This window comes from Dromaius novaehollandiae, chromosome 13 (genome assembly GCF_036370855.1).
Source record: "Dromaius novaehollandiae isolate bDroNov1 chromosome 13, bDroNov1.hap1, whole genome shotgun sequence".
NCBI lineage: Eukaryota > Metazoa > Chordata > Aves > Casuariiformes > Dromaiidae > Dromaius > Dromaius novaehollandiae.
Window position 1 is genome coordinate 14,126,492 of NC_088110.1, and position 24,558 is coordinate 14,151,049.

Consider the following 24,558-nt stretch of genomic DNA (forward strand, 5'->3'; position numbering starts at 1 on the left):
AGAAATGTAGTCTGACAGGTAACTGGTATAATACAAAGGTTATTATATGAATATCTTACCCAAAGTTATCATTTTCAAACCAAGAGTAACCTAATACTTCCTTGGCTCATTGTCTACCTGTACTACAATGTACAGTGACTGTTTCAAAATGTCACGTATGCATATAAGACATCTGAAGAATTGCTCTAGGAACTATCATTTAGAATTTTTTGATTTTCGCACATGCAAATTGTAAAGCAAAACATGCCATTTCTCTAAATTCCTCATAGGGGGACAAATCCTGCCCTTGCTTCTAACTCTGCAAATTACCCCTGGCACTGTTTTACCAAGCAAATGTGAAGAGATTTGAGAACCAGCAGAAGGGTTTGCACTCATTTATTCCTCAGTTTCTTTGTCCTTTCTTTCTCATTCAGTGAGAACTAAAGCTAGTTCTTGGTATCACACACTAATTTTTGACAAATGTGTTAACTTGGCACGGACTGTTTAAGAGATGCACAAGATTTTCAACTGTCGACGATGTCATGCACGACAGGAAACGTTGCAGCAGACAGAGCCGAAGGAGCCAGGCTCTGTTTCCCCACACCGCGGGTGAACGCCGGCCGGAGCTCTCGCGTCCCTCCCGGCGCCCCTCCGCCAGCCTGGTTAGCCTCCAAGCTCTTCAGGCACGGACGCTCCTGGACCGCGTGCCTGCCTTACCATCTAGCCCCAGTGCGACTAATAGACACTACTTTAATACAAATAAGCAATATGTTTCCAGGTATAAAAACTCCAGATAAAAACATAATAGAGTTTGCGAAGGTTGGTTTTACAGTACGCACCTTGGTATACTGCAAGAGAAAATAACATCCTATTCATGTAAACCCTGATGAATATTGGACAAAACAGTTCATGTTTTCATGCATATCAGTGAGACCGCAGTATCCTGAAATGTTATAAAGCCTGACATGCTGACATACTTGACTGATACTGTATCACACAAATGCTCATAAGTCTTATAAAAATCCGTTTTCTTTTCCTTTTTAATTGGAACATCCTTGCATGTTCACTAAAGCTATTAATTTGTTTATAACAAAAAATCTTTGCAGTTTATGGATACTCGCCAGTAAGACATTTGACAAAATTTCTGCATGTTACTTAACACCGCTGGACATGCTAACCACCCTCGTTTCCTTCTTTATTCCCCCTTGCCAACCTTCTCTTGTCTCCAAGTCACATACTTCTGTTTTTTCAGGCCCTACATTAGATTATCTCTACCAGTCTCTTTCCCACTCACCACCTAACTCTTAATCAAAAATGTTATCTCCAACTTTGGTCATCTTATTAAAAACACACAGTAGCTTGGCTTGAGTTCAAAAGAAGGGGAAAGCGTACCTTTCACAGATATTCACACGTTCAGTGTGGCTGCTGACATCTGATTCAACAGGAGCCTCTCTCAATGAATGCAGAGGAAGATACGAGCTATTTTTAATAGTGATAAATCCTGATCAGGTTGTTGAACATAGCATGCACATGTTGCATGCAGTTTAGAAATAGCCAAATATTTTTGTGGGCATTATGTAATTAATGTAAAATTAATTATTCTGTTTGGATGTCAACAGAAATTACTTAAAAGGTCTATTTCTTGTGTTCCCATATCCCAAATGCACAACACTGACCAATATGGGGACTCTTCTCCTCTGCCTACTTTGGAGTTTCATTTTCTACACAAGGTAGAAATACCTTCACAATCAATTTTGCATAGTTCTGAAATCATTACCCTCTGAATTCTTTAATGTTTTTGTGATTATGAAATTACTCTTAAAAGTACCTATGAAATTAAAGCTACATAAGCTCCTTACTTTACAGATCAGTTATATTTTAATGTAACATAGCAGGCTGTTATCAAAATATATCTCCTTTTTCTCCTAACTAAACCAGTTATCTCCTAACTAAATCAGGTAATAATTTGTGGATATTTAAACAAATGAACACCTGTTAATAACTATACATCCTAATAAAAAAACTAAGTTTTCTATTAATTAACATGATTTAGCAGAAGTGAATATAGCCCACTGTATCAACCAACAAGATGCAACTGTTTGATAGTTGCATTCACACGCACTCATTTTCATAGTGGACTTCTGATGCAGTATCACTCTAACTTCCCTTCAACCATAATTAATAAGGATATATTTATCAAAAGCATATTAAAATTTCTGCTCTCTGGGAGGCAAGCAATACTTCATTTGAAGGTACAGTAATCACAACAATTAAGTTTTGGAAAGTCGAAATATTTATCTAAAATACAGACAAATATTCCAATATATTATACAACAGAAAAGCTTACAAATGAAATGCTGCTCCTTGTTCTTTATCTGCTCCAAATTTATTTTTACATGCTATTAACTACAAAGTATTTTATTACTTGCTGGCAACAACTTTAACTTACTCTTTGATAAAAAGTACAGTGTAAGAATTAAGTACCAATATTATTTCACACAATGAATTTTTTTCTTTGTGTATGTGTATGACATTAAGACCACACGAAGAATATGGGCTCACTACTTTAAAAAAGTAAAGTTAAGAGAGATTCACAAATTTTGGGTTGTTTTCCTTAAACCATTATTTGTATATATACACATATATGTCTATTTCTATGCATATGCTACATATATTTCTATGTATATATTATACATTTAGGTATTCCAGAAAAGATGTGCCATAAGGAAGACCAGCCATATGTCTATCTGAAGTATCAACATTAGATCTTAAAATTTTAGATTTAATAGTTTCCAAATCACAGCACGAATGCATTTATTCATGGCATGCTTTGTAAATCATTTTGCAACAGAAACCAAACATTTACTTTAAGCTTTTTCTGTCCTGCAAGCCATTGTGAGAGCAGTCACTGAGGTATTAATAAATACATTGATGGTGTAAATATATGCTCAGTAAATTTTTTTTCTTTTTAGATTTCCATTTCTGCTGGCAGTTGTGGCAGTCCACATAACTGGAAGAAACAACCTGTTTGAGATGAGTATGGATTCATTGTCAAGATTTCTTACACAATAAATCTCCCAATCCATTACTCAAATTACCATTGTAATAAACATAGAAAAGAGTGAAGATTATTTTCCTCTTTTCTGTAAGATCAAGTTAAAACAAGAGGAAATTCAAAGAAGTTATGGCGAGAGGTAGGAATTCCATAGACTTGTTCAAGATAGGAAATTGGTCTGGAAAGACAATCACAAAACCAGTCTGTCTTGTAAACACTCTAAGAGCGAGGATATTCTTCTGTGGCTTGATACTTTGTATGAAAACTCATCGATCTGAAGTCAAATACATTCTTCACTCCTGAAAATTAAATTGCCTCACCGTGCCTGTAATCTGTACTGTAAACAGAGGATTTTTCTTCTTCGGTGAACACGAAAGTAAATGTCCCAGGAGAAATAAGTCTGCTAACGTTAACTATGCAAACGCTCCAGTGAATCTCACCTGCTGAACAGAGTTTTTAGGAAGCGATAAAAACTAGAAATTTAGAGACTATAAACATAATCTGCAAAGGGATTATATTTCAATATATACCATAAAAATATTTAACTATTCAATCACAGAAGAATTTTTACAGTTCCAACAGTTAAGGTACACCTATTTTCCTGTCATAAAATCATTAAAATAGTTAATAAAAATTAAATAATTATCCTGAAAATATTTTTGAGGTGTATCTTGTACATCTTCTCAAGAATTACAAGCATTTCTGTCCCCCAAATTAATCAGATTATTTGACAACTTTGTGATACTATTAATGCAGTAATCGGGTCTTCTCAGAAAACAAAACAATTTTATACAAACCCATGATCACATACAACTTAAAAAAAGGCAGGTATTCTGTCCATTTAACATCTACACTGGTCATAGGAAAAAAGTATTTTTCAAATGGAAGATTTTACAGTTAAAAGTAAAAGCAGATGAAGAATAAGGGATGCAGCTTTAACATAAAATATCTTATCTAGTTCCTTTATACGGGAAGAAATGAAAGAAAGAAAGGAGGGAAGAATCACTGCTCTTTACCTGTCTAGCTGCAAACACCAGATAGGGATTTACATGCAAAGCAGCAGAGATATGCCTATAGAAAAAATCTGAAGGAAGAGATTGGATGTTCACATTTTATAAGGGAAGTTTTACCACATATCTGAAGAAATTTTCCAGCAACACAGAAAGAGGAAAATTAGTGAGTGGGAAACAGAGGTGGCACTGGCAGAGCAAAGGTGGGAGCTGGCACCAAGACAGCACCCCAGCTTAGGTATGCTGCAGCTAGGTTTGTGATTGGCACTCGAGTAAGGAGAAGACAAATGTTTGATGAAGAGGTCAAGGCAAAATTAGTAGAAGAATTCAGAAAGAGTGGATGTGTCAAAGATACAGAATCAAGAATTTAGCCAGCTTTTGGGGGACATACATTAAGGGGAAGCAATACTACAATCATCATAAGAGATGAAGCTATAGCAATCAATACATAGAATGAGTTCTTCAACAAGAGTTGCAGCTATGTAAATTGATACGTGGAAAATAGGCAATAAAATCTAGAAACTGCCCGAGTATGCCAATCCATTTAGGTTGTGAGCCTGACTGATAAAGAGGACCACAGCAAGCTTCCACATAGCAGAAAAGAGAAGAACATGTGAAAGAAGAGGTTCATTTTTTGCACTACAGTAAGAAAAATTTCCATCAACATGATCAGAAAGTACGATGACAACTGGGAGGAACTCCAACGATTCCAGACAACACACCAAAACCTTCAAAAATTAAAGGGAGAAGAGAGAGCGACACTGCACAAGAGGGAGAGAGGTCAAGGAGGTGTTTTTCTACTTGCATGTGGAAATCAAGGGTGTTTTTTGGCCTGGAAGGAAAATAACCTGATGACAGAGTGAGACAGAGATGCTTCTGTGGACATAAAGAGGAGGAGGCAGGCAGGTATGTTAAAATGCTGCCAATAGAGGAGTTGATACGGGCATTAGTAAGAGTTGCATGAGAAGTAAGTTCCTGTAGTCACAGAGCCATCTCAGCCCACAAAGAACTAGACTTCGGCTACTTACAGTTCCCAGCATAGACCATAAACAGCCTGAGGAGAGGGAAAGAGGGCAGAGAGGCACAGTGGAAATGATAAATATTAACAGACTGCAAAACACAATAAAGAACCGAGGCAGCCAGGAACAAACACTGACCATGAAATTGGCAGTGGAGACATCTAAGTGGCAGCAACGTTTGATGAAGACAAGATGGTATAAACAATCATTTAAGCATTGATTTCTAGCCAATAGGCACCAATGGAAATCTTTCCTAATTCTGTTCAGAAGGGTTAGCATAATTTCTGATAACAGGGTCACATGCTGCAAAAAGCCTATCTTAATCGATGGTTTTACAGCATGTATCTATCAGTCAGTCTCAGACAGGGATTACACATCCGAGAAAAACACCTGGATGTCCACTAAGATGTCCCCAACAGAAGGTGCCATTAAAAAATGAAACTCACTAAAAATGTTGGCAGTAGTCTCAACAAATCCAGGACAATGATCAGAAAAGATCAGTAGATTGATATCTTCAGAGAGTCCAGAGAAACAAATAGTGTCTACAGAAACCCCATGCTGCACTCCCTCCTGTCTTCTGCATTACCTAAGTCTCTAAAGATCCACAGAAATGGTACACCTGGAGGTAAGAAACTGGTTCAAAGTAGCAAAAGCTAAAAAGTGGTGCTGTAATAAAACTGTATCAGAGAAGTTTTACATTTGTAACAGCGAAGCATACACTGAACATGTTCTGTGAGATTTTTAAACACTCATAGCTCTGCTAAATCACATCTAATTCTCTCCAACGCAAAGCTGGGTGCTACCCCCACACAAATGTTCTCCCATAACTAAATAAAACCTCCAAACCTCAGTTGCACTGGCTGTATATCTACTCAAAAGAGATCAAGAATTTAGTGTACTGGAAAAGGTGCCTTTTTTTTCTTCTTTCCCACACACCTTTAACAACAGTTGAAAATTATCGCACACTGTTTGAAAAAATCACCCCTGGGCAAAGACTAAGCTGGGAACATTTCAGCCCCCGAGCGGAATGTTTCCCAAAATAATGAACATCTGAATACTGTTCTGGAACCTTAACTGAGGTACTTCTGACCATGTGTTTTTCCTGCAATAGACCCATGCTGGTTTTTATTCCTAATTTCATTACATTCTAAAACTTCAGTCAGATTTTTCCTTAACACTTGCTCCATTACTTTTGAGAGAATATATGTTAGGCTTCTGATGTAGAAAGTGCGAGATGCATCCTGCCTTTCTTTTTTATTTTTTCCCTGAAGATAAGCATTATTTATAATTTTCTTGGGAAATGTACATTACCTAGTTAAAAATGATTTGTTAAAGAATTATCAGTAAACAACTCCTTAGTACCCAAGACCAAATATTGTCTCAACTGATTCATATATATTCAAATACATTTGGATTTATAGTTTTAGTTCTTTTGAAAGTCTCCTTAATGGGTATTTACTCATAGCTTATTAAAAAAAAAAAAGTTGTATAAAATTTTAAAAGAGTAATTTTAAAAAGTCTTGGAATTTTTTTAACATAGTAGCTCTCTAGTATTATTTTATTCCCCAAATACTTGGAAAAAGTTCTGCTTTCCCACTAGTCCCTTTCACTAACTGTTTAAGAGTTGATAGGAACTTCTTGTCGATTATGTATATTCTTGGTTGGTTGCCTTTCTGATTTTCCACATATAGTACAACTACTGTAGTTTAAGATCTTACTTAAGATCATTCTAGTCTTAGGATCTTACTTAAGATCTTTTATTTCTGCAACTCTGCCAACCAACTCTTAAGCGACATATTCCTTTTTCTAGTAACAGAATGTATAATCACCTATATGTTTTAAAAAAAGATATCCTTCAGATTTCTCCAAAAGAGTTCTATAGCAGTAGTTTTTAGTGTTTCCTTCCAGTAACTTTATTCATCCAATTTCTTTAAAATCTGCTGTTGAAGCGACAGTATGTTTTATCTGGTTTTGGTTAAATTATTCCTCACAACTCAAGCAGCACCAGTTCCAGGCTCTTCTGAGGCTGGGGACACCCTTAATAAGCCTTAATATTTGTTAAGTCCAATAATGATGCATGGTACATTTGTTAATCCAAACTCAAATCATTTGAGCAAAGGGTTTCTGAGGCACAGACAACTGGCAGAAAACAGCAATCAGAGTTGTCAGCTTTTTGAGATGTCTGTAACTTAGCTGTTGTAAGATCAGAAAAAGCTCTGAAAAAATTTCCCTAAGAACTGTTCCTTTGGTTTGTTTCTTTTTCTTATTATTGACCTTAATTTTATTTTGGAGAAAGCCAACAACAGACATTTTCAAATGTTCTCAAACCATCTTTCATAAGAAACTAAACATACTCGGGTGGGAAGATGGAAGGAATGGTAAGAATGTCACACACACAAAGCTTGACAGATTACCCACCGGATCCTGAATCCAGGTGCAAGCCACAGAAGAATATCCTCGTTCTTGGAGTGTTTACAAGAAAGACTGGATAAGATCCTCTCCCAAGTCCTGTATGAGTCTAAATGGGGGTTACTATTCCCCCGAGATTTCTGAGATGTTCTTTCCCTCCGAAGCAAGCTACTATGTGGGCACTCTGAAAATGATGCTTTAATGAAGACTAGGGAATATAAAACCCAGTGAAAATCTGTATGAGTGAGGGTCATGTCTAGAGCTACAGACTAGAGTTATGAAGAGCTGTGCTTTTAGTTAGGGAGGTCTGATGGAAACACAGGGTTGGGTATATTGAGATAATGGCATGAAAACTCAAGTGAGGAAATATGCTTTGCTTTTTTTAAATTCATACATTGGAAAATACGAAGCTCAGATGAACCTCACAACCAAGCTTTCTACCAGCTCCCCACACTTAGAGCTGGAGTGCACACAGTAATTCCCAGTGGCTGTGTCATTTACTGTAAGATAGAGTTGAGGGTTGCACTAGAACATGTATCAGCTGTTTTATTTTTTGGACATTCAGCTATCCCCAAAGCTAATATTTTGGAACATACCCTTTTAACATCCAATTAATCTTTCATTTTATGTACCTGAGTAATACAATGGCTATTTGGATATTTAAAACTTTTCTGCTTATGACTGCTGTACTCGTTAGCATTACGAGACTCCGGTCAAGAATTTAAAATCTGTATGGTCTTCTCTGTGCCTCAAGAGTTTTTTGGTAGTATAGCATAGCCTTTTATTACTATTTTTTCTATTACATCTCCTACACATGCTTGAAATCTGAAATAATTATGAACTAGAATGCCAAAACTGCATCAAAATTGTGGAGAAAGTATGTTCTTATTTAGTATGCCACTGGAGTCAAGTGAAGACTGAGATATGTAGGAAGATCTTGACTTCATGGAAATTAACGGAGACAGGATGTCATGCCATAAAACCTCAGGACAGCATGAAGCATTTTCCTTATTTTTTAAATTAAATATTTCTGATATTTGGTAAAATTTCTCTGCCTATATGCCATTACTATAAAACTTCAGAACAGCAGAAACAAAGTACATTTAAAATACTAAACAACAACAAATTCTGGTAAGAGGCTTTATTAACTAGATTATTCAAAAATGTCCAGATTTTGATACCAGCCCTCTACCATTCTTGGAGGAAATTTGCATCTTTAAACTGCCAGTCTCATTTGAGGAAATGAGGAAAATGTGGCAATCTACTAAAAATCATTTGGCTGTAATAAGTAATTTTAATCAAATAGTTAGAGAGAATGTCATTGAAGTTAATTTCTAAAGTGTTATAAACAGATGGGAAATGGGTAGTGTAGAGAATGGTTGTGCACTTTTAATGCAATATCCTTTTTTGCAGTCTGGATCGTGGTTTGATCAAGTCTAAGTGACATGACAAAAACAATTTTAATTTATTCTGAACCTATATTCAATTTAAGAATACACAACAGAGCAAGTATGCTACTCTTTTCAAAAGTGAGATTTGAGGCAAAGCAACTTCAGGAACAAAACTAGCCAGACACCCACCTTCTCCCCGTGAAATGTTGTGGGGGTAGCACTGGGGGCTCACTTGCAAAATGGAAGTTCCACTGGGGATGCAAAACAAGCTTGGAATTTAAATAATCTACATCTTCTCTATTTTAGATTTAACTATAGAAAAACTGCTACTGCTCATTTCTCCTGCAGATCAAGGCAACAAAATACCAGTGTGGGGACAAAATATTTCAAGCAATTTTTCATACACTGACAAGTAGTAAATTAGGGAATCTTGTAAGTACAATACAGTAGTCATCCCCTTCTATTGATCACGTATAATTTACATCTTATAAAGATGTGAATTCTTGCATTCTCACTCCACAAGGAAAATCTCAATGATTTATTCATTTCAAATAAAAAATAGAAGGTAGATGAGAAGAATTACTTCACAGGCTGTAGCTTTCTCAGGGCACTAGTGCTAGGCTCTTCTTTCGCACTGCCCGAAGGGCTTTTGTGTGCAAGTCCCTCTAATTAACAAGGTGAATCATGCAGCAGTTCCCTAATTAGTGAACATGACAAGCCAATGGAAACAAGCAGACAGACCTGGCGTACAGATATGGTCAACAAAAGGCACAGCAACATGCCATTAAAAAAAATAAATGTATATTTCATGTAAATAAACTACAAAAAGTAAGAGATCTAGTGTAATACCTAATTTTCTTTTTCATGTTTTATGCTTATACCTCATTTATTGCAGACATAAATAACGACACAATAAATCAAGGTTTCCTACTGCAAGTCACACCACCTCTCCAAAATCAAAGAGTAGCTATCTTACATGAATAAGCATCTGCTTAAGGGGCATTATTTGTTTTCTCTCTTGTTTTTCAGCTTTAAAGAACAGCGGTTGCATTAAGCTTAACATTTTAAGAAACCCCAATTAATTCGTTTCATTCAAAACTATTTTTTCCTTAAATCCTTTATCACTAATAGATGAAATAGTTGCACTTTTATTATTATTCAGCTTTGCATTATATAAAAATGCCTACATTTGTAATAGGTAATAATTTCTAACTTTTGTATAGAAGGATAAATAAATAATAAAAGTGAATAATCAAAGAACAAGATTTGCATTTAAAAAAGAGATGACCTAAAACATACCTCCTTACATTCACCTTTTCAAGTAAAATATTTTTCAGTCTTTCACTCTTTTCCCTCTGCTTTTCCCACAAATACTCCCTCTGTCTCCAAAACAACACATGGGATTTTAATTTCTTTTCCATTTATTTTAAATTGAACCTTCGATTTAGAACTTTATGATCCTTCAACATATTAGAAGTCTAAAATGATTGTCACCAACTGCAGAATATAATTCCTCACAGAAAAAATCCACTATATTCTTTATTATCTATTCTTTGGCACATTATAGTAAGTGAGCAAAACTACAGACTATCCCCTTATGACAGCTTCCTCTTCCTCACAGTCTTGAAAAGAAGTATTTCAGATTTTTCTCCTCTAACTAGGTAAATTTTCCTTACATTCCAAGATTGATATTCAAAATACTGATGTCTAAAAAAACCTCACTTCTGACCACTGAAGACTTAAAAATATGGCATTTAAATACTGGTCCTTAAGCAATGACAGTTCTACATGCCTTGAAAGGCTCTTTTCTCAGCTATAAAACTGAAAAATATTTAATGACGTTCTATTATGGAACTGATTAACTCACTACTGCTTCAAAGCAGATTCCAACTCCGTGGAAAATTTCACAATAAAAAGCATTAAAGATCATGAACAGAAAGCGGAAATCACCACAAGCTACTTGTTGTGTGCTTTTATTTTTTTTCTTTATGTATGTGGACTTCCCCCAAGTCCTCCCAGGTCCCACTCAGCACAGCCATTCTCAGGACAGTGCAGAGCAGCTTTAAGCACAGACTAAGAAGTATCCTCTTTTAAGATCAAGGCACAATGGATAATCTGCTAACAACTGAACTATGATCTGCCATATGCACAGAGGAAGTATTCAGCAAACAACCTGTCACAAACGCTTACTGTTTCAGTAACCAACTCACCAAAGGACTTTGCTTCATAGATTACATTACAAACTCTGGCACATAATTTGTTATCAAAGACGGTTGTAATTAAATGAAAAACTGCTGCAAAAAAGAAAAAAAAAAGATTTGGTGCATTAAAAAGCTTTAGGTATTTCTTTGCACCTTAAATAACACAGTCAGTGTAAGGAGACTGGAAAAATATCCTGAATAGGCTAACACAGAAACTAATTCAAAAATCACAAAATTTTGCATTGATTTCTCAACAAATTGGATACATAAACACAGATCATTTTCCACACACAATTACAAAAACATTTTGCATTTAAGTAAATATATTAAATTCAGCCGACAACAATAGGTCATAACAGTCTGTAAGTGATGTTTTGATAAAAGATTATATCTAATACTAGAAGGGCCATTTCTGCTCTGTTTTGCATACTGCCACTGATGTCAGTGGAGTCGCTGCAGCATTACAACAGTATGACAGAGGAGAATTTAATTTCCAATATTTTAAACGCTATGAACAGACATTAAAAAGTGACAGACGGGGTAAAGGCACTAGGAGGCAAACAGGTGAAAAATAATAATCTCTTAGACAAAACATTCAGGTCACTCAATTATTCACCGCATATTCTACCCTGCTTAGCATTTCCGACTGATGTCATGTGTTCCTTCTCCACTCCAACATCAGGTTTGGGGATCTCCTTTTTCAAAGTTCAGTTTACCAGAGCTAATCTCTCCGTATAGATAGATGGGTAGATGAGCAATATTTACTCAGGAATTTTACTTTAACATGTCAGGGAAAATTACCTGAGTATTTATGAAATGTGCATTTTTTAAATTTTGGGGGTTAAAATCAAGCAGATCACAGAAATCATCATATTGTATAATCACCCTAAAATCATCAGTTATGTAACATGACAAATTTAAGAAAAATATACATTTTATAAAATGTAACAACTTACAAGATATTTAAGTATGTATTAAAATTACTCTCTATCCAAAATAAAAAATATAGGGGAGAATGTTATCACATAGGACTGAAACTCCACCACCTTGGACTGACAGTCATTACTGCACACAACACACAAAAGCTTAATTTAATAGCAAAGAGTGTTTTATCTCTATATAAATCACAGAGTAAATTTTGACTAAACTAGGATTAAAAACTGTTTTCAGAAAACTGCCAAAGATTCTCTCATTACCTCACATCACCTTTCTCCTGGGAGAGGTGGTGTATCTCTAGCACAATCCTGGAGCCTAATTTGATTTCTGTATCCTAAAATAAGGTACATGTTTTTAACCTGAGACTAAACCAGAGAAGTTTAGAGGGCTAGCTAGTGTAGCTCCATGTTCTTCAGATGTCTTCCAACCAAGTTGGAAGTCTATATCACTGTATCTTGATTTCACCTCAGAACGCTAAAAAGGCAAAAGAGCTAAAAGATGCAAACATCTACAGGATAACCTAGTGACAATTTATATTCTTGCACAGAGGGGAAAAAATCATCCCATGCTTACGTTTTCTGATGCACACTAGTAAACAACAGATTTCCCTAAAGCGTTGCTTAAGAAGGAAAAGCGGCAGCTGCTAATGAGAGACCATTACTAAAACAGTGAACAAGTTTACTGAACACTGGACTTACTCCGCTTCAAAATAGGAAGTTTCAAAACACCTCTAAGTGTTTGGACTAAAGAATTAAACAGTAGCTTAGACAGTGAAACAGTAGTGTATATTCAATAACCTTCTTAATCATTACCTGTCACAGTAAGACACATCCCTATATATGCTACCAGCACCCTATACTGGGGACACTGTCTCACTTCTCCAGAGCTGGCAAATGCCCACTAGAGGCACAAAGTGCCGGGCTGCCTCAAGACTAAGGCCTCCTTAGGAAAACAGATATCAAAGTTCTCCAAAATGTAAGCACTGCCCTAAAAATCAGATTCTAATATAAAATGATAAACTAACAGGACTAACTGGTACTTTCTGCCATCTCATCACTTATTTTTCCTCCAGTAGGGTAGAGGTAACATACTACTGGAAATGAACAACTTTCTTACTAAATTCTTAGATGCAGAAATGTTAAAATACCAAGCTTTGTTAATACAACAACAAACCACAATTTTTGAAAGACAGAATGAGTTTCTGAAACACAAAAAGCCTGCTCTGTCTCCAAGCATTTTCTTTTAAAAAAGATCAAGAAAACTATCACTACCAAAATAAGATTTTGAAAAGGAATAAATAGACAGAATTATCCTATTTCTCATAAAAATCTGCACTAATCAGTCTCACTTTTATTATAAGTTTCTTATAAAGTGGAAATCTTCCCTCCCTCTCTTCTGTGTTCCTGAATACAATTAATACTTGATTCCAGTTATGTTCTGTCCAGCTCCCCATTTTGCATATTTGACACCTCCCTAAAGCCTACTTGACTTGCCTGATATGTTTGCCAGATACCACGAGCACTTCTTGCTGGATGGATTTTTTTAATCTTATCTTTTGGAAAATTTATAGATTTTCATGTGCTTTGATGTGTGAATACAATCTTTGGCCATATAGGGCAAAAAACCCTTTAAAACATAACAGGACTGGTAGTATGTTGAAAAAGAAGATTGAAAGAGATCTTCAGAAATCTACATGCTGTTGTTTCTGTTTGAAGAAGCTAAAAATTTCTGTTCTAAATATAAATAGATTTATAACTTGTGAGAGGGAAGGACATGGAAGTGCAAGAGAGCATACTCGGTGCTTCACAATGTTTACGTAGATTTTTGCATGGCTGTGCACAGTCTATAGACCTATGAACTGTAATAGGATCGTACTGTTTTTCAATTTGCTTCACTTCAATCCTACAGAAGACTGAGCTATCAGTTTTAAGAAAGCTGTAACACCTAAGTGTACCGCAAGTCACCAGCACGAATATATAGCATGCTTTCCCATTATGCAAAATCCCGCTCACGTCATTCTGACCAGTTCCCATGAAAACCTAGAAGTTAACTGCAAATTCAGCAACAATTTTCAACACTAAATGAAAACAGAAGTCTTATAAAAAATCATTACTCAATGGCCTAATAACCTTAAAAATATAATAATACCTTTCAAACATCTACATTTTAGAATTATTCATATCTACCTTTAGTAAACACATATTTGATGGGAAAAGGATCGTACTGTTTACATTATGAATGAGAATAGTGGATTTTATTTATTTCAAAAAATACTATAACGCTAGAGGGGGAAATGTTTTAACTGTATGTTGAGCAGTATCTCACTACTCAATTAAGGTGATGTAACTACCAGTAGACTCACAGGTTGACACAAAATACTCTTAATGAAAAGGCTAAAAACCCCATATCACTGACCACCCACTTGGCTTGTAGTTTATGCTATGCAGATAAACCTAGTTTAAGCTTAAAATAATCTAGTTTAAGATAAATCTAGTTCAAGCTATGCAGACAAATCTAAATCCAGATGGAAATGTTCAGTATTTACTAAGTCAAAACTGGCACTTTTTACCCTATTGTTGACTGTATTAAAGATTCAGTAGTTCAGACTATATCCTATCAAACTACCTGACGTTGACAACAAAGCTACTGGTCACGTATTGCTCCACAACACATACATACATACATACATAAGGACATAAACTAATTGTCACATCTTAACACACACACTGACAGACAGGAGATGCTGAAGAACCTTGTGGGAAAATTATAGCATACCTTTACAAAACAGATTTACAGAATCAGATTACTTCTTTGTACCGGATTGCACAATCTGTTAAATAAAACATTCTTCAAGAGGTCTGTGAAAATTAATGTCTCGTATATCTTATAAATTACAGAAGTATTATATGCACATATTTCAACTCTCTCAAAAACGTACTGGCAAGGAAGTTTTAAATTACCCTTTTAAAAATTTTACCACTGCGGTTCCAACTTCAGCTTTAACTTTGCTGTTATGAACTCTTTCATCTTCCTCTAACCGGCTAGAAACAGAGCACAGATTTTAAGAAAGGCAGTATGTTCTACCAAGCGTACGAATGGCAAAACTACGCCCTCCCACTGTAAAATGACAGAGCACGCAACGACCCTTCCAGACTGTAGCAGGCAAGTAGACGGACAGACGTGGGGACCACAGCTAGATCTTTGTATGTGGGTCTTGCACAAAAGAAGAGCCTGAAGATTTGTCAGCAGGAGGTATGCAGCTGATTGCTGATGGCCAGCTGCCTGCTGCCGGTGCAATGTGCAGCGCCCAGACTGAGTGGGCAGAGGAACAGAAGATTTACTAGGTGCGTCTCAACGCCCTGAGGTTATATCATGTGACTTGCAGTGCCTGCAGGAACTGGGGGCAGATGAAAGCTGGCAGCTGTGTGCTGCCTGAGGCGCGAGGAGGCTGCCAAACAGGGCTTACAAACATGTTAGCTCAGCGGCAGAATTAAAACCCTCATTCAGGTTTATTTTGGAGCAAGGAACCAATGTGCCTACAGAGGAGGGGGGAAAACTTGCCCTGAAGGCTGAAGCCTGAGCACACCTTGACCTCCCCATGTAAGCTTCAGTATAGCAGGGCAGGCTTGACTAAGGGACCAGAACATCTAATCATTTATAATGTTGTCCAAGCAACCTATTCGGGTTCTGACAACCAGACATGGGTGACATTTGCTGCCCTCTACTCATTAAATAGGCAATACTCTTGAGTCGAAAGCACTATTATTTTGCCAGATCAGCAGGGAAGTAAATCTGCTGCAGTGCTCATAGAAAACAGTTACATGATTTTTCTACATTCATGTCTTGTTCCAAATGAATCTCTCTTTTTGGCTGTTCCAGAGTGTTTCTACCAGGATGTTTCTAGACACACAATTAGACAAAACACCACTGAGGCAGAAGGAGAACTGGAAACTCAGTCTTGACATATTCCTTACAGGAACTGATCTGATGTGTGTGTGAGTGTGCACACGTGTGCATGCACGTATTTATTTGTACTAAAAAAAAGTATGGGAGAAGCAGGCAGAGTTGAATGCATTCCTCACCACCTCTCATGGAACCTTTGGATGCAGTTGTTGCTACTGAGGAGAGCTAAAGCCAAACCATATTTATCTCAAATTTCTGACCACAAAGGTGGAAACAAGCCATTTCCTTCTCTCTTCATTGACCTCACTCATTTGGGCACCCAAAAGTGCATACAATAAGGGGGTTGTCAAACACCACTTGTTTGGTCGTGCCTCAAAATCCAGAAGCCGTACCACCTACACCATCCTACAGAGGGAGAAAGAAACCTGCAGGGTATCTGAAGGGATGAAAATTCTCCTGTTACTTTTCTGTAGTGGAAAAGTTGTATATTACCTTCAGAGAATTCATTTTACATGAGAAAGTTTCTGCTGGAGTATTTTAGTGAGATTTAGAAAAGGTGTGTCACTTTTTATTTTAAATATTCTTTACCAAAAAGAAAATGTATCCCATTCTAAACCAAAGTTCTGGAAACTCATATTTAAGCAGTCCTGTCACTGTATAATGAGACTACTTGTGAGCGCAATCTTCTATTAGGCAGGACTCCAGCGGTGTGTATGCAATCTGGAAGATAATTTAAATGACAGAGATGTATTTCTTCTCCCCCACCTCCTTTTCAGTTTAAAAAAATAAGTTAGAGCAGAATTTGTAACAGCTATTGCTCTTTGGGAAATATTCACCTGCAAACAAATTATGTTTCAAAACAAAACTGGATTCTAATTTGGAAATAAGTCTTCTTCATTGGCTTTGCTTGAAAATTTGTGTACAAAATTACTTAAAATTATTGGGGAAAGCTGTGAACGCAAGTAGTAATCCAGAAAAGCAAAACTAATTTTTACAAATGGACACAACTCTTACTTGTTTAATGTCCACAAATTCTCTTCCAATAGCAGAGCCACCTGGAAACCTTTTGGTAACAAGGATAAAACGTCAGTGTATTTCATTTGCTTAAATAGCTGCTAACTCCTCAAACAGCAGAGTGCCTTAGTACAGATACACTGACACACAAAATCTAAAGAAATTACAGTGCCATTATGTTAATTTGAAGGCTGCTATCATGCAGGTGCCTCTTCTAGAATCATTTTACCTTGGCAGACACAAGACATCAGCTAAACAACCAACAATGCTTCACTGTCAAGCCATCACTGCTAATTTGTGAAAGAAAGGAAAAGGAAAAAATTAGCTTTCTGATGAAACTGCCAAATTGTGCCCTTATCTAATTTAGGAAGTAGCTGCATAATCTTTTTCTTTTTTTTTTTTGGCTTTTATTGTCATATCCACCCACCACATTTTGTTCTGTCTTAGTCCACGTTTTCTAAACTATGGACCTCTTACCTTTCTTTATAAACACCCAGGAGACTCAAATCTGACATGGGTCTTTGCAGGATATCACAACACAAACAAAATACAATCAGAAGAATCTGTTCTTTAAACCTGAAGCATAAAAAAATATGCTTTTTGCCTTTCTTTTTAAAAAATACATTCTTCAAGTAAAGAGCATAAACAAATAGATTTATTTTTGGTTATATGGTTCCAGTGTTATCTTGCTAATTGATATTGCTGAGGTTTTCCTACAAAGAAATAAGACTCTTGAAATATTTAAAATTCTCAATCAGAGAGAATTTTTTTAAAAAATAGCATTCAATGTCTGGAAAAAATCAGTCTGAAGTGGCATTGCCCTCAAAAGCTTTTGTTAATACATTTGCTGAATTTGAATCAGCTACAATGGAATATTTTTTTTTAGAGTCTAAACATCAGTATAACAACACACGATCTCTCTCACACATTGCATTAAAATTTGTATGCAATTCTAATAACAGGGTCAAATGAAGTTCTAAGAATTTCTTTGTAAGTAACAATTATAAACAAACATAAAAATATAGATTCAAATTGTAAAGAGGTATCAGATACAAAAATACAGTTTGTTCCTTAAGAAAAGCCATATATTTAGCTTTTGCATCAGTAAAATACCATTCGCTTTTAGAATGCTAAACCCAAAGAATTAAATAACCAGTCTCACAAAAATGAGCGTTTATTTTAACTAAACAAGAGCTCGGCACTATATGTAGACAAAAATCATGTATCGCTATGAAACTCTACCAATTTGATTTTGTAGAAGGAAATTATTATGTTGGACAGGATTGAATTTAATGTAGACTTCTCCTAGATTAATGAGGTAATCTTGTATCAAGTTGGGGTTAGAGGAAAGAAAAGAAAAAAAGTCTAGCCCTTGACTCAACACTAATTAACATACATTTTACCAAAGCAGAAATAAAATGATTTGTTTGACTCAGTTGGAAAATATTATTCCTTTGATCCCCTAGCATTTTGCCTTCAATTACCCAGTTTTCTGACTCTCTGTACAGTAAGTGTAACACCACAATCCATCTTCATCCAAATAACTGCCTTTGCTTCTGCTCTAAGCACAGCAAAAGAACTTGGAAGTGTCATGGTCCTCAATTTTACAAAAAATTATCCAAGCAGTTCTGCTGAATAATAAGACTGCAAGAAGTTGCGCATAAGCATTTACAGAATTCATGGCAAGGTAATACTTTATCCTCAGAAACACAGGAATTTTTTTGCAATATCCATGGAATTGTGAAGATCTACATGCAGATATTCATGTGTAGTACATTGCTGGTTACAGATAATACTGTTTCGGCTGTAGCAGTATTTGAATATGCAAATATAATATAGCTCCTGTCCTTCCCAGGAGTTCATAATCAATGCCATTTATCAGAATTTGTGATTGTTACCATAACATATTTGTACTTCTGAAGTAATCTCTACTCAAAAGGAAAAAATTTAAGTAACAAAAAGCTGTGATAGTGTGGCAGGATTTTCATGAAAGTATCCTGACTCATAGCAGACAGGACCACTTCTTTCTGAGATGTAAGTTTATAGTAACATTTAAAGTCACTGCAACAACTTTATAACTTCAAGAAAATCTTGTACTCTAAAGCCATAATAATTTTATTCATATATAAGTTCCCTACTGAAATGTATTTCACAAGCAGCAGAATTAAAAGTCTGTAAAAATTTACTAACACCGTAGAAAATGAAAAGGGTCCAATTCACGGCAGTGTTGCATGGCAAAGTCTAAGCGTTTTTCTGGGTACAAATAACAGAACCGTGGTTAAGGGAGTGCGAGCAGTGTTCTGTCTCTGTTATCCAGCCTTTCACATGTATTGACAAAACACTTCTGTAAGACAGTTACAGTGTTGGTAACCTGATGCTGAAGAACAGTTATGAAACAACCCAGTTCTGAGGCATCCCTGCTGCCTAAATGTTGCAGTATCATTATTTCAGGTATCATATTCCGTAGCTTTTCCTTCTTTCCACCTACTGACCCTTAGATGGGTTAGAGTGTTAAATGGAAATTTAATTTAAACTTATTTTCTGTCCAGAAGTTCAGTTTCTCAGTGGAATTTTTTGTAAGAATCCTCTTTAAGGGAAGATTGTTGCTTTTGAATCAGTATTTTTATGTCAGGCACAATAAAATACAAAACTTCTTTTAGACTTCTCATTAAGAAAGATCCCGCACTACTAACACAGTCTTTGGGTGCTTTGGTTTGGCTTAAAAGGTGAATAAATGAGCTTTCCAAACAAAACATAAAAAGCTTTCCATTTGTTTTTCATTTTCAGTTATGCCTTATGAAAACAGGGATAACTGCAGCAAACTATTATTTAAATATTTTACAAGAAACCACTCCTACTGAGTTGATAAATAATTACAAATGTGGTGCCAAGAAATTACTTAGTGTAAAACTTCTATAATCTAATTGTTAAATACATGGTGCTTAACTAGATTTTCAGTATTTCTGCTAAGAAATATTACTTTTTTTATGCAGGATTTCAAATTTGTAAGGCATCGTTAAAGCCGCATAAAATGTACATCCTATGATGTACAGATTTTTTAAAATTTTTTTCAGGGGGAGGGGGGAAGAGAAGAATCCTATGGCTTTTTATTTATCTCTTTCTCTTAACTGCCCAGATGCTTTTGTGCACATCCCCCAGAAGGAGTACGTTTCAAAACCTAGAAATTAGCTGAATAAGGCTCATTAAGGCTCCTGTCACAGAAGACACTGCAGACAAGGGGGGGATGACAGCACCCAGATGGAGCAGGTATCGCTATACTTTAGTGGATGCAGCTATGCCAGGGAGTATAGAAAGAAGCTGCCCACTGCCTGTTTACACAAGAGCTGCCAAACAAGGATACTCCCAAAGCCACCAACCAGTATAACAGCCACTACAGCATCCAGCTTAAATACATATCACTATGAAAGAACTGCATCAGATCTTTAAAAGATGGGCTGTCTGCACTGATAGAGATAGGCAAACGGAATTGTCTGCTCTCTTCCCTCAAAATCAAGGAGACCACTGTTGGGAATATCAACAGGTTGGAGATTTCACTTGTGTGCTTAAAGAGTACATGGGAGAAGAGATTCCACGGGGCGTTATCTGAACTGATCTAGGTCCTGGATACACGCCCAGACATTTATGGCATCTGGTTTAAGTTTTTATTATTATGCAATATTCTTGGTTAGTGATGACACAAAGATTTTAACCAAGTTAATCTTTTAGGATCAACAAACTCAGCTACTTCACTTTTAAATTAAAAGACTGTTAGCCAACAGATACTGAGTTTGTAGAAAAATATCCATAATAGAAAGTATGTTTAGGATCTTTCCTCCTCCATCTTTCTTTTAAATCATTTATATTATTAATTACTAGGCATTGACTCAATTATTCCCAATCTTGAGCTATTCCTGCTATCAGTTATAAAGCCTGTTTTATGTCCTATTTAATGAACCCTTTTTATGGAAGTTGGAGGACACACAATTTCTTTAATGTATATTTGTGACGTCCTATTTTTCCAACAGACTACATAAATCACAGAGTATTTTCTAAAACTTGATTTTCAATGGTTTAACCAGGCAATATGAAGTACACTGCTCACAAATGATGCTATTTCTTATACTAAGTTGCACTGATAGGCAAGTGTGGCAGACTTTGTTACAAAACAATGTAACAAGCAACAGCTGAAGAGTAGTGTTTTTCCCTGAAATAGTCTCAATTGAAAATATTTTTCACTTGTTTATTAAATAGGTTTACCATTAAAGCAATCACGTAATATACTCTGACAAAAGACATCACCATCACGGAAAGCTGCTGGAAAGTTTAACTAAAAGTGTGAAAGTAAATGGAGAGTTTTAAGCAATACAAAACCCCCAAAGGCGCCCTCCTATTGCCCTCAGTTAAGACCATTTGAAACAGGCTTATGCTAAAGCAAAATAAGTCAATCAAACGGAAATAAGAGTGGGCCTGCACTGACTTAACCAGAACAGTGCAAGTCTGTATGTGAATGAAACCTTACTGTTATGTCTAGGCTCTGCAGTAAGACCATATGTAGATAGACCTTCTGTTTGTTTTGGGAAGTATTTAATGGCAATTTAAACTTGATTTATGCCAGTTTGGTTTAAACAGTATGTGAACTGACCTGAAGACTGGCTAATAAATGGAGTAAGGCAGAGCTACTGAACAAAAAATAAAATAACCCTCACCCTAGCAAATTCATTTCTAAATCTGTTCAAAGGACATTCTGACCTTCCTGCATATTTTCTTCATGACAGCAATAGGAAAGGCGGCGACTTCCTAAGGTTAGTAGTTCTGTGAAAGAAAATGAACTAAAAATTTTGTTTCAAATTAGGACAAAAACCAGAACATTATGGAATTAAAGATTCCAAAATGTCTGTAAAAGAGAATGTTTTGGAATATACAGACTGCTAGTCTGCTCTTTCCCCCACTGTACTGTTATCCCTGTCCCAGTATCTTTATTTTGCTCTTTAAGACAATGCTTTCTGGAGCTTTTTCAATGTTTTTAATACTTTTTTCTTAAATAAATTTGAAATGATTTATTTTTGTATTTCACATCCTCCCTCATACTTTTGTCTTCAGTATGTATTTCATGTTTTTTGAGCTCACTTTGGTCCAGTTTTGTCTCCATTATTGTCTATATTCTAGACTTCATATTTTGGTTACTTTTGTTTTCAATATTCACCCATTTCTTCCTGACAGGGACCCAGGGTGTAGTATTGATCACTCTCAGCTTTGAATAAGTTCCCACTGCTGACTGCTTGGGTAGCAGAAGGAATGCAGGAGCGCCACTGTGCAGATGCAGGCACATTGCAAAGTCTGAAACATTACCCATTGCCAGAAAATAATAAAGAAATTATCAACTGCTCTCCTGATTAGAAAAAACAAACAGTCTCACAATCATGTCAATAAGTAATACAAGCTACAAAACACTGCAAATGTCTTGGATGTCCTCTTCCTGCTTTTTAAAGCATTAGCTAGTAGCCACTTTACTGCTGGCCAGAAGAATACATGAGCAACAAGGGTCTTCAGGCAATATGCAAGACATTGTGGACATCATGAAACACAGCGTCAAATTCAGCTAATTATCAAAGCTAACAGTATTATATTCATAAGCTTATATAAAATCTGGAATAAACTCAACTTGCCTTTCAATTATGGATCATAAACACATTTAAGAGTAGCCCAGCTGGCAGTAAAGTTTTGAAACTTGTACATTTTTGTACAAGTTAGATCAAAACTCAATTTCAGATAACAAAACCACCTCAGACACCATCTGGCTAATGGATCTTTTGTACTATAAAGTTGGTTATTTTTTATTTCAGCAGTGAGCGAGTTAGTATACATTCAGTAGCCAATGCAGAAAAAGTATATAAACAATATTAAACTAAAACCTCGCCAGTCCCACTTCGTCTTTCCCCTTTCTAACAGTTAATGTGAAAGAATATGTTTTTATGAAATATATTTAAATATTTTAGGTGAAAGTCTCTAAATTAGCTGAACAAAGTTTCAGAACCCTAATTACTAAAAACAGACAGACATGTATTTCTTATGGTTTCAAATATGTAGAATGAAATGCAACTTCAGAGAGAGGCAGGGAGCCAGCAAATTATACACTTTCATTAGAAGGGTGGGAAAAAAGGCAGGGCTAATGTACAAAAGAATAGGGTGCAGCACTCTCAAACAGAAAACCTAGTATTCATTCTATATTTACTCAAACAAGTTATCATATCCAGGAAAACCGCAACTTTAAAATCTCATATAAGCTTGATCTAAGCATTTTAACTAGATTACCAAAATATTTGCTAGCCTTTATTAATATCACTACTACTTAAAATACATTTCATACACTTTCTTTCATTCACCAGTCAGCACACCGTCACTCCCTCTAGTGGACGAGAAACACAACTTATATGGACATCTCAAATTCTCATAAAAGAAGAGGTACTCCTCACTGCAAAAGCAACAATACTGGCTAGAGAGCAAGTCTTCTATCACAGCTATGAAGTGAACCACTATTTCATTCTGACCACAAAAATGTGTTTTTACTAGCCCTGTTTACTTTTTCTTCCTCAAGTTTCCAATGAACAAAAAGAATTATAATTAACAGAAATACTGTGGCACCAAGATATGCATTTAATTCTAGATTGCTTTCATTTCCAACAGCATGGTAGTTTCAATTCTCAGCTCAATAACAAGTTTTGCTACATTTCCCTGCCATCAATCATTTTCACATATTTTCAAACCTAATTCTTCCTTTGCATATTCTGTCCATATACTAAATTTAAGTAGTATTAAAGCCTGTGTCTTTTCCAGTCAAGTAACTTGATGACTCTACTTCTCTTTAATACCAGCTCTGGAAACACTTGTGTCTTAAAGTTTGCAAGAACTCATTTTGACAAATCTTATTGCCTAATCACATAATCAGAAAAGACAAATAAAACTCATTTATGTATTTCAAATTTTTTGTCTCTTTTATATATATATATAAAATCTGTATAGCTAACGGAACAATAAAATACTGCCAACAGCAAAACAAAACCAGAAAAACAGGTCAAGAGAAAAGTACTTGTTATATGCATTTTTCCATATATATTACCTTCTAATGCGTTATTTCTATTATCCAAAGATGATGCTACTGATTTTTTAAAATAGGAATGGCTTTCCATTGATAGAGTTTTTACTTAAGCAAGCTACCACCTGATCTTAAGCCATAAGATGCCTTAAGCAAAGGACAGCCACTCTCATTTACAGCAAATTAAGATACTCAGTAGTTTGCAAAATGTTACCCTTAGACCAACATAGCAAAACTTTAGTTGAAATTATTTGATAATTTTTAGATTACTGTAATTTAGACTGAATAAATAGCACACTGAACCACACTGTAGAGAAAAGAAACTCGCAATACCATTACATGAAACACCATTACCAAATTAAAATTGTTAACTAAAGTAACACATTTCTAAGACAGTGACATTTTACAAAAAGACAAAGGCATGTATTTTCCACCAAAATCTAATGCCGTTGTCATCAACAACCCAACAAAAGCTACAGCTACCTAAAATGGAAATGAAAATGTAATGTATGGAAATATTCTCTTATAAAATCTCCTTAGGCTTCACA

The 24,558-nt window shown here is 35.7% G+C and overlaps 1 protein-coding gene across 1 annotated transcript in view; it reads right to left on the reverse strand.

Moving 5' to 3' along the window:
- LOC112987640 (transcription initiation factor TFIID subunit 4-like) overlaps positions 1-24,558 on the reverse strand; it is a 152,443-nt gene that overhangs the window by 46,560 nt on the left and 81,325 nt on the right. The gene's annotated exons all lie outside the window — the stretch shown is intronic.